We start from the raw sequence: 16,097 nt of genomic DNA on the forward strand, positions 1-16,097 counted from the left end.
AGCCCCGTAAGAACAGGGAGCCTGGCTTATTCCTCCTGGAATCCCTCGCAGCACCTGAAATATAGTCTGAGCTCCAGAAATGGTGGTTGAAGGACGGAATGGGTAGTTTCACTAAGTATTCTTTTCTCTGACCTGCAAGATTATTATTTGAAGAAACTTCCATTTTTGTTTTTCAAGTAGGAGCAAGGAAGGCACATGAATCCCAGAGTCCCAGACTAGGAGCCAACTCTCAGGACCCAGAGTGGGGGCCTGAAAGGTTTCGTGTCCTCAGCATGCCTGATGCTGATCTACGTGGATTTTCCAGACTGGTGTGATCCAGGCCTCTCCTATTAACACAGTCCCTGCAGCCTAAGCTTCGGGATAGGTCATTGGGTTGAGCAAAGCCCTCCATTAGCATTTCTGAGGGCTGCCTCCTAGAACAGCCCTGCTCTGCCCTGCTGCCTCCAGCACTACTGAGGCTGCCAACAGGACACACACTGGCCACCAGAGCAGGGGCCACGGAACAGCTCCCCTCACCATGGATTTGTTATTATCGCCCTCCAGCTGAGTCCTCAACACAGCCTGGCACCATCCCCGGGGATCTTCAGGTTGAAGTCTGCTCTGCCACTCTAGTCAATGGTTATTTCACTTTTCTGCTCTCCTCACATCTCCCGCTCATCCTACAACCTTCCATCCTTTTCCTCCTCACTCTCTCATTGTTCATAAAGAAATGAGAAACTCACAAATGGAAACTCCCTTTGCTCCTGCCAGGTCCACAAACCTTCCTTCCTCGGCTCCTTTCCTTTCGTTACAAAGGAGAGCACGGCCCTCATCTGATGCAAAGCTCGGCTACCAGATATGTTGTCCCTTTGCTTCTTTTCAGGAGCCATTACTTATTTACACTTTCTCTATAGCATCTCCAGCCCTGCCCCACCCCCCTCCGCCTTTCTCCTGGATCATTCCCAGTAACACTTAAGCAAGCTCTGTTGTTACCCTATTAAAAACAAAACAAAACAAAACAAAACAAATAAGATTCCCATGAGACCACCATTCCACAAAAGTAACCAACTATTTATTTTTCTTCACAGCAAAAATTCAAGAAATAGTTGTCTAAAGCCTGCTATCTCCACTTACCCCATTCACTCCTCAACCTCTCCGACCTCTGTCCCTCTAAAGTAGCAGCTCTGGCCACTATGACAGACAATTGTCATTTATACACAAATGGAGTCCTTTGCACTTAACCACTGGAGAAATGATAGTAGCTTAGGCCAGGAAGGTTCCAGGGACAAGAACATGAGAAGTGGATGAACACTGAATAGATTTTGAGGGTGTGGCCACATGCATTGGTTAAAAGATAAATCTTTTATCTTTTATAATAACATAAGAAGAGGAGTCCAAGATGACTCTAAGGTTTCTGGGCAACTCAACTGGAAGATGGTGTTGTCATTTATGGAAACAAGTAAACTACAGGGGCAGACTTTTGGAGAAGGACCGCTTCCCCTCTGTACTATAAGCTCCATGAGGGTGGCTCTTATTTTTCACATTTTCACCAGTGTTTCCCACACACCCAGCCCAGTGGGCTCTTGGTACTTATCGATTTAACGAGTGAGTAAATCTTAACATATAATGGTATTAGTTTCAGTTAGGATATTTTCAGCTGGAAGTAATTAGACACGTTGACTCAAATTAGCTTAAAACAATAAGCAGTTTATCATCTCACAAACTGGAAGAGCAAGCTCTGAGGCTGACTGATTCATCTTTGCATCTCCCTGCTCCCTCAGCCTGTCACATCGAACCACCCCCAGGAAAAAGAGGCAGCCTCTCTCTCTCTCTCTCTGTCTCTCTGTCTCTCTGTCTCTCTCTCTCTCTCTCTCTCTCTCTCTCTCTCTCTCTCTCTCTCTCTTTTTCTCTCACGCTTTCTCCTTCCCTCCCTCTCATAAGAGTGAGTAAATCCTCCCCACAAGCCACCCGGCACACATTCCCTCCTGTTTCCTGGGGAAAATTGGGGCAAAAACTCCTTCCTGAGGCAGTGAGGGGAAAGGAAGTTCTTCAAATCCCAAAGGCCCTCCTCTGGAGTTGGGTGGGGGCAGCTTGCCCCTTCACTGCTACAAAGCAGTTTAGGGGATTCCTGAACCAAGTCTGGATTTTGTTGGAAAGGAAGAAAAGAGAAATCGATGCTGGTAGAAAACCAACATCATCAAGCTGAGAAGATTCCTTATAACAATAATGAAATATAAGTTTATTTATAAGTTTTATGAATTCTGAAAGTGTTTGGAAAGAAATAAACAAACCACAATGAACCAAGCAAAAACAAAAGCAAGTGCTTTGGTACCTAGATACAGCAATTGTCCAAAACGTTAAGTTCGTCTTGCAACTGATTATCACTCTATAACCACAAAAATGCATTTCCTCTGAATTTAAGATCGCTTATGAAAAATAACTGCAAATTTTTTATTAAAGTTATTTAGTAAATATTTCTTGAGTACTATGTGCAAAGACTTGAATTTGAAATGGAAAAGGAATAACAATATGTATACAACTTGTCCCAGATCATTAGGAAGAAAAGGGGAAAGGCACCAACGTTTGAAGGCCTGTCCTATATGCTTGGTGAGATTATTACATTTAATTCTCCCAAGAGTTCTACAAAGTCATCATTATTGTCCTCATCAGATATTTCTGATGGTCACCAATGTCTGGCTCACCTCTCCTTCTGAGTTCATGGAAGGCTGTCCTTCCTAGGCCCCCCCAGGTTGGGTCTGTGGTGAGACGTCACACAGGCCACGTCTTTGTTGGGCATAATTGCTGGTGTGAGAACTTCCACTCACTTCCCCTGCTATTGCACTGGGAATTCCACATGTTCTAGATGACACCACTGCCTGACGGTGAAGCCTGCATCCCCCTGGAGCCCTAGGACTGCATGGACCAGAGCTTCCGGTTTGCCTGCAATGGATATGTAGCACGAGTGAGAAACTTTCGTCATGATAAACCACTGAGAGATTTTGGAGTTGTGACTGCACCATACTGTAGTTTCTCCTAACATAGAAAATGAAGGGACAGAGGAATTGGATGACTTACCCAAAGTCACCAAAAGTGGAAGAGCAGGGCTATCAACACAGGTCTCACTGGGCTCCAAAGTTTACACTGCTTTATCACACCACACCAGCTTCCAAATTAGGTGAAGTTCTTGCCACAAAACTCACAAAGCTAGCACTCTTTAAGTGTTTTATCTATTATTACTGATAATGATAACTTACATGTTTTTATTACGTTTTTTATATTTGAGCCAAAATTTTTGTATATGGTTTCACAACACCAGACTAGAAGAACTAGAATTTGAAGACAAGTTGTCTGTTTTCAAAGTATAGGAGTTTATAGTACAGTAAGTAGAAGGCTAAGAGAACTGCACAAATATCATTAAATATAGCAGTCAAAAGGTCACAGAGGTGGCATAGAGTTTGTCCTCAATATATTCTTAAAATTGAATGAAAAACTATTTGGGAGATTCAAGAGTGGCGCACGCGATCACTTCCGGCTGGGCTTACTGGCAAAGGTTTCGTGGGAGAGTCAAGCTCACTTGAGTTTTGTAAGATGGGTAGGATTTGGACTGAACACTGTGACGTGGGCTTTGCATTGGGAGCATGAGGCGGGTAAGATGGAAAGAAGATGGTAGAACTACAGAATGTTAGAGGAGAAAACAATCCCAGAGATTAGATCCAGGGATGTCAAAGGGCTTTGATCTCAAATGTTAACACTGGTCTGATTGAAGTGACTGCATGAAAGATTCTGAAGCTCCTTAGTGCTCTGTTGGAAAAAGCCAAAGATGAATGAAAGATGAATTCCAAGGATACTACAAGGAAGAAATGGTGCCCAAATGCCACTCATCTGGTGTCTCTGATCTTGTCCAATCACATCATTTCACAGTCAAGGAACTATGATCCAGGGAGCGAAAGCAACTTTTCCAAGGTCATACAGCTCGATTCTGGAACAACCGGAACTAGAACAATAATCGCCCCATTGCTTTTCTTGTGTTTTTTTCCCTGCATACTGGACATCGGATTCTGGAAGACCTACTGTGTTTGACCCACTGTGTAGGTGAAAGGGAAACTGCAGTTTTTTCCAGCAGGCAGAGTGCACTGAAATGAGTGTGAGGAGTGTGCTAGGCAGAGTGGGGAAGGCAGAGGCATAGAAAGGGGTAGGTGAATTCCAAAGTAGAATTACGAATCCTGTAATAGGGCCTGAGTCAGGGCGATGGAGGGAAAAAGGATGGGCGAGTGTGATTACGACTGGGGAGAAAGAATTCTTGTTGTTATTAACAGTAATGACAACACTGTTCATAAACAGGATCAGATCACTGTTCTAGAAAGTGATGTTGAAAAGAACATTTCCCCCGAGAAAGCCCAGACTAATCCCATGTTTAAACAATCCTTGGATGCAGTATTCCAGGCAGAAGTTAGCTGTTACTCGGAGTGCCAAATATCCACATGAAAATTTAAAAAAACGAGTCCAACATCTGAATGTTTGGGCTATATGACGCCAAGTGTCCCACACAGCTGATTCAGAGGCAACAAAAGGACGTGTGGTGCTGACTGCTGGCACGGGCATTTTATAGATTCCAGCAGGACTCTGAAAAGTTTGGGTATGTAGAACATGTTACCCAGGCAACACTCATTTGTGTCTTAGTTTTTGCAAATCTACTCCACTTGACAAGGAGATGAGACATAGGGAACACCCTATCTTATTGAAATAAAATCCTGTGGGAATCGTGAGTGGTCTATATGATAGGGGACTACATAAATACAGGAGAACAGTCTATATAATAACAGTGAAAATGTCACAGAACACTCACTCTCTGGGTAATTTTGAAATATTTTCTAAAAAATATTTGTAATTGTTAAGCCATAAAACTTGAGAATGATAATACGTGATGGAATAGAAATGGGTACTATGTGGCTTTGGGGGAAATCTGCTTTTGGGTTTACTCATCTTTAAAATGCTTAACCAGAATGACAGGCACATAGTAGGTACTCAAGCAACACAGATTTTCATTCTGTCATGTTGATACAGAACTTAAAGTTCATAAGGCAGTTTGAGTGAGCCCCATTTTATTTGATGAAATTCAAGTTAGGTAGGCTCAAAAACATTAACTAACTGCCCAGTGCCACCCAACTCACAAATAGTGAGGACCAAGTTTGAACCTATGCCTTTTGGCTCTAAGTCCAGTGTACTTTTCACTACACCATAATAATGAACATATTATGTATACTGCCATTTCTTCTTAGCAGGCTATAATTTTGGCAGTCCATACTGGATTTTATTTTCCACTGTGGCTTGTGCAATAGTTACCACCACTGAGTATTTTTAAGCGACAGAACAGATTCTGTGTTTCCCCCAAAATAAAACCTACCCATTTTGTCTTTTGGAGCAAAAATTACTATAAGACCCAGTATTTTATGTTGTATTGTATTGTATTGTATTGTATTGTGTTATAAAGACCCAGTCTCATATTATAGTAAAATAAGACTGAGTCTTATATTAATTTTTGCTCCAAAGACACATTAGAGCTGATGGTCTGGCGAGGTCTTATTTTTGGGGAAACATTTTTTTTTATTATTATTGGGAAACAAATTGATACATTATCCTGAGAAATGGGCTAAATTTTGAATAAGTTGGGGATCACAGACTATTTTCAACTTGGAATCCGGAGGGGGGTGTGGTCAGCCATATTAAAGGGACTTTGGTACTACTTTCAAACAAAGAGGCTTTTAGAACTTTCAGATTATTGATATTAAGAAAGCTGTGTCTCTGTCATTTTTTTAATTCATTGTTTTTCATTCATGTGTCTAACCATGACACATTAGTCATGTGCCAGGTACTGTGCTGCGGGTAGAGAATAGAGGTGATATATACAGTCCTCACCCTTAAGGAGGTCACATTTTGGTTAGAAAGAGACAAACAATGAATTATGAATTATGACACAGCATGAGAAGAGATACGGTGTAGATGGATGGGGTACTATGGGGTGTTGGGGAGTGGCACCTGAGACCAGGAAGCAGGGAAGTGGGCAGGGAAGGATTCTCTAAGAATCTGCTGTTTGGGCTGAGATGCAAAACATTACCAGAGGTTATCAGAATTTAAAGTGTGGGGATGGGGGGGCTAAGGCATGATGGGGGTCTTTCTAGGCAGAGTGAGCAGCAGATGCCAGGTACAGAAGGGTGGGAAAGCATGGTGAGCTGAGAGTGTGGCCCTAGCGAAGGGGAATAAAAAAATGTTAGTGAAGAACAGACTACGAAAAGACTTGGAGTCCAGGTTTTATTGTTTGATACACATGGGGGAATACTGTTACACTCAAGTCATGCCAATGCCAGCTACTGCTGATGAGGGTTATGTGACTATCCATATAAACACCAACACACACACCCTACAAAACATCACATATGTCTATATATGCTGAGTAAAGAATAATCTACACAAGCTGTTTTAAATTTCTAGATGATCTCTTCTTCAGAGATGGAAGTTGGTGCCTTCGATCCTGTAGCTTACTTGTTTGTTTGGCTTGCCTTCCTAAGTCCAGTGGATTCATGTTTGTAGGCATTGCAAGCGAAAGAGAAGGAAGGCAGACTCTATGAGGCAAAGCAGGCTGGACAAAGTCCCATTGATATCCAGGCCTCATGGCCCTGCAGTGCCATCGCACTCCTACAAAGATAAAAACATTACAAACCACCTCTAAACTTTCAGGAACCAACTAACTCTTAGTTCTTGGTCAGTGGAATATACCTTTCCAAGGAAATATAGGTACGGAAGATGAGTCTAGCAAAAGTGGACACTGGTCATGGAAGAAGACCACAGATGTGTGTGTTAAAAAAAACAGGAATCATAGGATCATAAACTCTGAGAGCTGAGATTTTTAGGAAGCAAGTTAAATAGGCTAGGATCCAGCCAGGGCTTTCTGCATCACTACATGGATTTTATTTACTTCGTGTATTGCTCAAGCTTGGACAGCGTCAGGTCTAAACTGTGGCCAGAGTCAAAGAGAAAATCTATGTGTAGTGGTGGTAATATTGAGTCATTTCTGCTTGGCTCTGCTCTTAGAAAAATCTCAGAAATATTTTATAGGCAAAATTGGCATCTCAAATACAAAGTGATTACCAGTTCTTATTTGTCAAAAATCAAATGTGTTCTTATTTTATTTTCTCAATATTAGAAAGCTAAGCTTTATTATTGTCGCCTTTAATTTTTCCCAAAGAAATGTGTATGATATTACAGTAGTACCCACTAGCAACTCTATAGTTAAGAATCAAATATGTTTTTAAAAGAGAAATAATGGAGGGGAGAAAACCTGGTTATCTCTGTTCTGATTAGTTGAACCAGCAAATATGGAACATCAAAGATCTCTGCAGCATTTGCTGAATGATGACTTCATTTTCACTAAAAAATGCCTTAGACACAATGGGTATTTGTCCATTGATATATACACTAATTTGATTAATTCAATAAATTAGCATGTTTATAGCATGTGGTTATGGGCTGAATGGCGTCACCCCACCCCACCAAATTCATATGTTGAAGTCCTAACTCCCTAACTGCCAGTACTTTAGAATATACTTGTATTTGGAGCTAGGGTGTTTCAAGAGGTAATTAAATTAAAAGGAGGTCACTCGGATGGGCCCTAATCAAAGACGACTGGTGTCCTCACAAGAAGAGGAAATTCTGACACAGACATGTGCAGAAGGAAGACAATGCGAAACCACAGGGAGAAGTCGACCATCTATAAACCAAGGACCAAGAACTGCAACAGATCCTTCCTTCACGGCCCTCGGGAGGAACCAACCTCGCTCACAGCTTCATCTTGGACTGCTGGCCTCCACAACTGTGAGACACTACAATTCTGTTGTTGGAGCCATTTGGTCTGTGGCACTGTGCTATGGCAGTCCTAGGAAACTAATACTTCCTACTTATTATATCTAGATATTCGTAAGTTTGTCATGTGAACATTTATTTTCTGCCATCTGTTCCTTTTTACTTTGGTCGCCGCATCCTGACGTCCTTTACAACGACCTCTCCTCGTTTTACGTACTCTTGGTGGGACTGCAAATAAGACCCCTACCCTACAGCTGGGGGTGGGGTGGACAGATGGCCCAAGTTAGGTCAATTACTCTTTCCTGGGACTTTGACTCTTAAATGGAGCTAGGATGAAAATAATGATAAACTTATTTTTATCATTATTACTTACTTATTTTATCATTATTACATTACTTGTGGTGTTGACCAATGAGGTTGCTGAATGGCGTCTGTCGCACAGAACGGTGGTGCTATCTATATCGTCCAGGTTCGCAAGCAGGGTGGGCTAGCACTCTCATGGATTCTGAGGACTGCCCCAAGTTCTAAGGAATCGTTTTAACTTCCAAAGTCTCATTTCTATAGTTTGCAAGCAATTATTTTTCTAATTCAGTTCATGCAATGTTTTTCTATTAAAATATACAAGTTAAGACACTTTTTATTTAAAACCCTTTCTTTGCTTAGTTCTCTCTTATTCTCCGATGTTGGTTTTATGCATTCATTCGGCACTCAATAAATGTTTCCTAAGTACACAGTATGTGTCAGTTATTGTGGTAGGTGATTTCATCGAGCTCGAAGACATTCTGTGTAATGTAGGGAATTACTGAATATTTAGAAGTTAGATAGTTCACGTATTATTACATTGCATCGATGTAGAGCCTATATACATTCACATCAGCAGCTCAAATTAAGTGGAAAACCCCATCTAAACATAAGGAATTTTAAGTCAGAAAGTGTTTATTTAGCACCTCCTGTATACAAAGGTTCATATCAAATACATTTAGCAGTTAACAAACAAGAACAAGATACTGAACACCAAATCGTAAGAAAATGAGAAAAGTCATTCTGAATCATCTTAATCCTGACAGTTTGCCACCCAAGGAGACTTTGTTGTGTTTACACTATGTAACATACTTTAACGTCTGATCTCATTTAATCCTCACAGCAAACTTCTGAGGAAGCTGCTATAATAATCCTCCTTTTACACAGATGGAAACTGAGGTCGAGACACTTTCCCCAAGTCCCTCAGCATCGTGTACAGTCCCTTCAAGTGGCACACAAACCCCTCTAATTCCATTTGCCCTTTGCTACTACTAACATCTCAACTATTACAGGCCAAAAGCCCCCTCTTCACCTCTCAAAATAGTTAATGAAACAGAATCGCCTCACACCCCAAGATGCTAGGAGATGCACTAAAGATGTGTGTGCCATATGCCACTGTCCCCTGTCCTGTCCTGGGTTTAGAACTTTGTCCTATTTGCTCATTCCTTCCTCTCATCTAAGGCATAAAACCATCTCATGTCTTAGCCCGGGGTGCAAACGTTGGCAGAACACTACCAAAACTGGAATTGCAGAATAAATCAATAGGCATCTTCTATGGAATTCACTGCAACGGGATTTTATACTTATTGCTTGGCTCCGAGACTCATTTAACGGAGGCCAATCGGCAGCTCTCATCTTTATAAAAGTTTCCAGTAGACAAAACATGAGAGCTCCGTTCTATTTTTTTCCCTGGGATTCTTTATCTCATATGAGCATCAGTAATCAAAGTGGCATTTACAAGCTTGGCAAATGAATAAACCTTGACTTCCCTCAAGTTCAGTTGTAGGCATCAAACTCTCCTAAAGTTTCCACAGCAAACAGTCAGCTTCTTGGGTGGGTGGGTAGGGGGCGGTGAGAGGAGGGAGGGAAGGAGGGAGGGAGGGAGGGAGGGAGGGAGAGAGAGAGAGAGAGAGAGAGAGAGAGAGAGAGAGAGAGAGAGAGAGAGAGAGAGAGAAAGAAAGAAAGAAAGAAAGAAAGAAAGAAAGAAAGAAAGAAAGAAAGAAAGAAAGAAAGAAAGAAAGAAAGAAAGAAAGAAAGAAAAGAAAGAAAAAGGCAAAATAGTGTAACAAGGACCACACTGATCCTACATTAGTTTCGTAGTGATTTGCAGAGTTTGTAATTTTTATCATTTACCTTTCTCTCCACTACACCAATTCCTAGGGGAGGGTTCATTTTTTATTCATTCTGAAAGTTTACCATCAATCATCCTCTTAAAGAGCTTGCCAGAAACTTGGACAGAGCCTCATAATAAAATTGCAGAGACAGAGGACTAATTGATTTCTATAAATAATGTTTAGCTGTAAAGATATGAAAGGTGGTTAGAACCACATGTATTAATCTCCCTTTTGCTCCATCTGTGTCTGCAAAAGCAGACTGTACCTTGACAAAGTACCCTGACTATTTTGCCCAGCAAACACACAGCAGCAGATTAACACCAGATGGCCCTCCCCTCCCATCGCTCTGCTCTCCCCTCCCACCCTTCCCCCACCTCCTCTGGCCAAATCCTCTAATTACGCCCATGTCCCTGCCCTTAGTTTATATCTCATAATTTTAAAATTTTATTTCCATTACCATCCCTGTTCTGACAACCTGCAGAGAAGTTGACCGTTCCCCATTTCTCTCTGTGCTTCCACATTACTGTACAACAAACAAAAATACAACCCAAACCCCCAAAGCAAAAGGTTTTCATCGGACTGCAAGACTGACAATGTTCAAGAAAAACAGTAACTACTGGTGCTAAAGTATTATTAATGTGTGTGTCTTGGAAAGAGGGAGGTTAGGGAGAATTCACTCCGAGGGACGCTCTCACGCACTACTAGCTTTAATCAGATTGTACAGAAACACCCAGCAGTTACTACTTGTCAACATCATATAAAATGGGAACAAAATTATATCTGGGGAAACAAATGCTGGTTGGACAAAGATAATGCTATAAATCTCGTATTTATTTAAGAGTTGTTGGAGAAATGTGGAGAACTTGCAGAAGGACCATCTGCTCTGTTCAACTGTGATATGCTGAAATAAAAAGAGAACTAGAGACAAGGCAGGCCTGTGTGATAGATGCCCAATTCTAAATTATGAATATTAGGTCATTATATCTCAAAGGCTGATTCATAAAGGCACCATCTTAGCTGGTTCAGTCAATCAGCTGGTTCTAATCCCAACTAAACACAACACAAAATGTCATACATAGCATTGAATACCATTTTTCTGGCTATAGATTAAATACAAAATGAATGATTACTTTCACTGGGGAGACAGGAAAATTGTCACACTAGACAGAATTCAACGAAATTGGCCCATTTCTTTCTTTTTTTTCTTTTTGCCTAGACTGCTCCTAGGTGATGGAAGATAGATATTTTCCATAAATAAGAGTGCTAGGGAGTCTTTTTAATGGGGCAACACAAATGATGAAATGGATTTAAATAAAGTGATTCCACATCAGTTTGCCACTGATTGCATTCAATATTTCTGATAATTATCATACTTGAAATATGGTCATAATTTTAAAAGCTTTCACAGATACTTTCCTTTTCTGTAGCTTTTTATGTGAGGCAGATCAAACTCTCTCAAAGGTTTTATTTTAGGGGGGGAAATGCATGCTGTGTTTCGTAATTTTAGGTCTCAGTAAAGTTAACCACACTTGTAAAAAATCATTTATTTTTAGAGTGGCTCCTTCTATAACGTTCCCGTCCTCTCCACATGCTGTTTAGTTGTCTGTCTTCACCCCCTTGAATCAGTTTCCTCCATTTGTGTAGTGGCTTCTTATTTCAATGGTAAGCGCCACGAAGGTAGGAGTTGTTTAGGCTCCCCTTTGCCCAAAGTCCCCAGTGGCGTAAAGAAAGACACTAGCTCTGCTACCAGCCAGCAGTTTTGGGGGCTTTCTGGGTTTTGTTATAGTCTCATTAACCATTTCTGCAACGGCCCTACCATCATCTAAGCACCAATATGGAAGAAGACAGAAGGAAAGGAATAGTGGATTGAGTCTAAGAAAGTATTTTCCTTCCTTTTCTCTTTTAAAAGGTCTTGGGTGGGGCAGGCAAGCCCATGTTGAAATTGAGCTGTCATGCGACTTGTATCATAGTTATCAAAATGCTTCTAGGAATTAGACAAGATAACTCTTCAGGTGTATGTGTGGGGAGTTGCTTGGTCTGTGAATTAGTGAGGGTGTCAGGACACGGCCTGGTTGATCCAGTCCCCGAGTCCATGGTGTTCAAATGGCTGAAGCATTTCGAGCAAGCGAAAAATTAGCACATCTGTTCATTGGATCAGTGGAAGGAGCCTACTGAGCTCTGAAACACCATGGCTGATGGGTCTGGTGAATTATTCAGCATTCCAAAAAGCTGGGGTGTTCTCTGTGTAGGCTGGTTGGAAAGTTAAGAGTGCCAAGAAATACATGGTACTGTATTTATATTACCTGGAGTTGAAGAACTGTGTAACCCAGTTTCCACTGCTTACGGCAACAGACTGGAGTCTGAAACCGGCAGTCCAGAGGAACACCTAAGGATAAAGCTCCAGCACGGATTCCACACGTCCAATCAAGTGAAGCTACCACTGTTTTCTGACCTATAGGATTCCACCTATAAATGTACCCTCAAACACAAGATTAAAAACTTGAAGTAGGTAAATGATCACGTGTTGGGATTGAATACATCGGTAGGTTTACAGCAGTGGAGTCTTAGTAGAAGGATCTACTTCAGTGCATCAGTGGAAACTTAGAGATCAGAAAGAAGGAAGCCAATCTATGGCCTTCCTGAGTGCCAGGCAAAGAAAGAGTCCCTCGCAAGACACCACAGTCCCTATGTACTCCTATAGTCTTGAGAGAGGAAGGAGGAGCCTCCACATAGGCCCATAGGAATCTGAGCTGTGGTGTCTAAGAATAAGGAAGGATTGTTTCTCAGTGATGGTCATTCGGGAGTATAAGGTGATGGGGTCAGGATGGTCCTTGCTAGATGGCTCCTAGACAGACCCAACCATCAGTGCCCGCCAAGCTCAGATGGTCAGAGAAAGCTGCTGCATCTGCCCGTTTCCTGAGCCCTCAAGTTTGCTCCTTATCTCAGTTTTAGAAGCAGCTAAGGGCAAAGATTTAGTATTCTCTTTTCCCCCATCCATGCCTCTTTGACCAGAGTCGTTTCCTTTTCCTGCCCTCCCCAGGTGACCAGTGGGGCTCTGCTGACTCCCAGGAGTCTGAGGTCACTTGCTGAGTTATTCTACCTGGACCACACCTCCCAAGAGAATCTCTCAGTCGTGCCGTTTTGGACACTTAGAGAGGACATCCTCATCCTGGTTGGTGATACCTCAGTAAATACAGCAAAGCCATTCCACTTAAGGGATCAGAATGGTGTAGAACAGGAATCAGCAAACTTTGTAAAGAGCCAGTGAGTAAAACTTTTAGCCTTTGGAGGCCATACGGGCTTTGCTGCAATGACTAAACTCTGCCATCCTGGTGTTAAAGCAGCATAATCACTATGTAAATGAACGAGCATGGCTGTGCTCCAACGAAATGTTATTTACAAAAACGGGGCAAGTTGGATTTGACTCGCGGGCCATAGTTTGCTAACCCTCGGTGCAGAAGAAAGACTCCTAGACAAGAATGAAGAACCTGGCCCTGCAGTCACCGCCCTGGCCTGAACCAGTTGCATGACTTTAGGCGAGTCACTTCACTTCTTCCTCTCCCACCTCTCACTCCTCCCATAAGGAGTGTGCCCTAGAGAGGGTACTGTGTGAGACCTGGCATTTTCAGTTGTATTGCTCGTTCATGGCCCACAGTGCAAAAGCCATGGGATTTGTTTGGGCAATAATGACCATCATTTTGAGCATATTCTATAAGACGCATACTTTCCTTTCATTGTCATGACTCACCAAGGGAGGTAATATGATCCCCCTTTAATAGATGAGGAAACGAGATCAGGGATGTTAAATAGCTTGCCCAGGTTACACAATGGGTAAACTATGGGGTGGGATTCAAATCCAGGTCCATCTAACCACACCCACTTTTCCCAGACACCATGTGGCTTCCCACACAGGCTGCTTAGTTTTCAATCCCTCACTCTAACTAACGATTTTGCAGGCATTGTCTCTGGTGCACGATTCTCTACACAATTGCTGGAGTGATCAGGTGTTATCACTTCCATATGAAAATCTGTCCAAATACTTCCCATAACATTTTGGATAAAATAAAGCTATTCCAATTAAGTGAGCAGAATGGTGTAAATCCGAAGTGCTTACCATGGCTTACAAGGCTCCTGGGATCTGAGCTATCTCATGCCAGCCCTTCTGACCTCTCTCTGTTTCACTTACTCCATTCCAGCCCCAGGTATCTTGCTTGGCCTTAAACTCACACATCAAGATCTCTGAACTTGTGCTTCTCCAGCCTGGAATGTTATTCTCTCAGTATCACAATGGCTCATTCCTTTACTTAATTGATGCTTCCCAACTTAAATGTCACCTCCTCAAAGAGAACTTTCATGACCACTCTTATAAAACAAACAAACAAACAAACAAACAAAAACCAAACCAAACAAAAACACCACTCACCTATCACTCATCTCCTTACATTACTTCGGTTTCTTAATAGCACTAATCACACTATCATGTTTATCTAACTTTTTTTTCCTTATTATTCTCTCTTGAACTGTAAGGGCAAAGAATGGGTCTTGCTCATTGACAAATGATGCCTGACCTGGTAAACTTTCAATAAGTGTCTGCCAATTCTTGAATAAATGAAAGAATATGTTGGAGTGGGGCAACAGCAAAAGTGTATGACTTGCTTAGGATCAGCTGCCCATCGTGCTGAGAGTTCTGATTCAAATCTATCAGCAGTGAGAAGCCTTGTAGCCTAGTCTCCCCGAAGGAAGGATAGCTTGTTTGCCTTTGTCAGAAGAAATCAGGGTATTTGTCTTATCTTGAGAAAGTACCCAATATGGGAGAAATGGTGCCAAACTGGGAAAGACTAGTCTCAGGACTCTGAAAGTCAGAGAGTATCTAGGGTCCAGAGTTTTCCAGCTTCCAACTCTGAGCAACTTTCTGCTCTATCTCCTCCACTGTCTGTACCATTCTTCTCTGTAGGGGCTGTTCCTGATCAGACTGCACCCCTCCCCCAAATGCTCTTCTCCCCAGATCTGAGGGCAGCATGAATGAGATGTCATGTAATGACTTTTGGTGGATAAACACTATTCTCATCCAAACCCTGTCACTTGATGGATGGAGACACTGAGGGTCAGAGGACAAGAGATAGCTTGGCCACAGGTCCCACTGCTACTGAATGTCACATCCTAGCCTAGAGCCTAAGTGTCCTGACGACAAGACTGGTCATAGCTCCACATACCATGTTACAAATGTGAAAAAGCCAGTGACAGTCCAGGCTGCTCATCCAAGAATCAATTCAATTCTACAAACATTGACTGAGTGCCCAAAATGTGCCTGGCTCTGTCATTGGTTAGAACCTGGGGTGCAAAGATGAAAACAGTAGAATCCCTGTCCCAAAGCGTTTACTGGAAGCTTGAACACAGAATGAAAAATATATACACATATATATATATTTATATACATATATATGAAATATTGCTTAATAGGTGAATGCAGTAACCAGGTTAACCTCAAAGGGAGCCTTAGAGTACCATCTCATAACCTTCTCCAAAAGTTATGCTTAGGCCTCACTTTGGATTTGATTGAGAGAGAGAGAAAGAGAAAGAGAGAGAGAGAGAGAGAGAGAGAGAGAGAGAGAGAGAGAGAGAGAGAGAGAGAGAGAGAGAGAGAGAGAGAGAGAGAGAGAGAGAGAGAGAGAGAGAGAGAGAGAGAGAGAAGAGAGAGAGGAGGAAAGTAGGAAGAAAGTGAGTGGAAAGGAAATAAAAGTTGAATGGTGGTCTGGCTTCTTCCTTTTATCCTTTACTTGCATATAACTCTGCTTCTTTCAAAGACCTTAAGCTGGAGGGTCTCCCTCCAGAAGTCTTTTCAGCATGGTTCTCACTTACTCTGAAGTCCTGGGGTGAAACGAAAGAGCTGACTTATGTCTCCCAGTCAGTATCCCCTCCCTGACCCTCTGCCCAGACTTTAATAAACTTCTGCATTAGTGTAGAAACTGTTGATTACTACTAACTCAATCAATAATAAACATTCCCTCCATCAACCAAAGGCGCATTGGAGGTCTTCTGGACCAACCTGGGTTAGTGACTCAGCCATTCAGAGATGACCTCCTACAAGAAAAGTTCACTCTGGACTTCACCAATCTTTACAAATCT

The 16,097-nt window shown here is 42.0% G+C and overlaps 1 protein-coding gene across 3 annotated transcripts in view; it reads right to left on the reverse strand.

Moving 5' to 3' along the window:
* The window catches only part of ANKFN1 (ankyrin repeat and fibronectin type III domain containing 1), a 377,306-nt gene that overhangs the window by 277,837 nt on the left and 83,372 nt on the right, over positions 1-16,097 (reverse strand). The window lies entirely within an intron of this gene.

This window comes from Rhinolophus hipposideros (assembly GCF_964194185.1).
Source record: "Rhinolophus hipposideros genome assembly, chromosome: 20".
In the NCBI taxonomy this organism is placed as follows: domain Eukaryota; kingdom Metazoa; phylum Chordata; class Mammalia; order Chiroptera; family Rhinolophidae; genus Rhinolophus; species Rhinolophus hipposideros.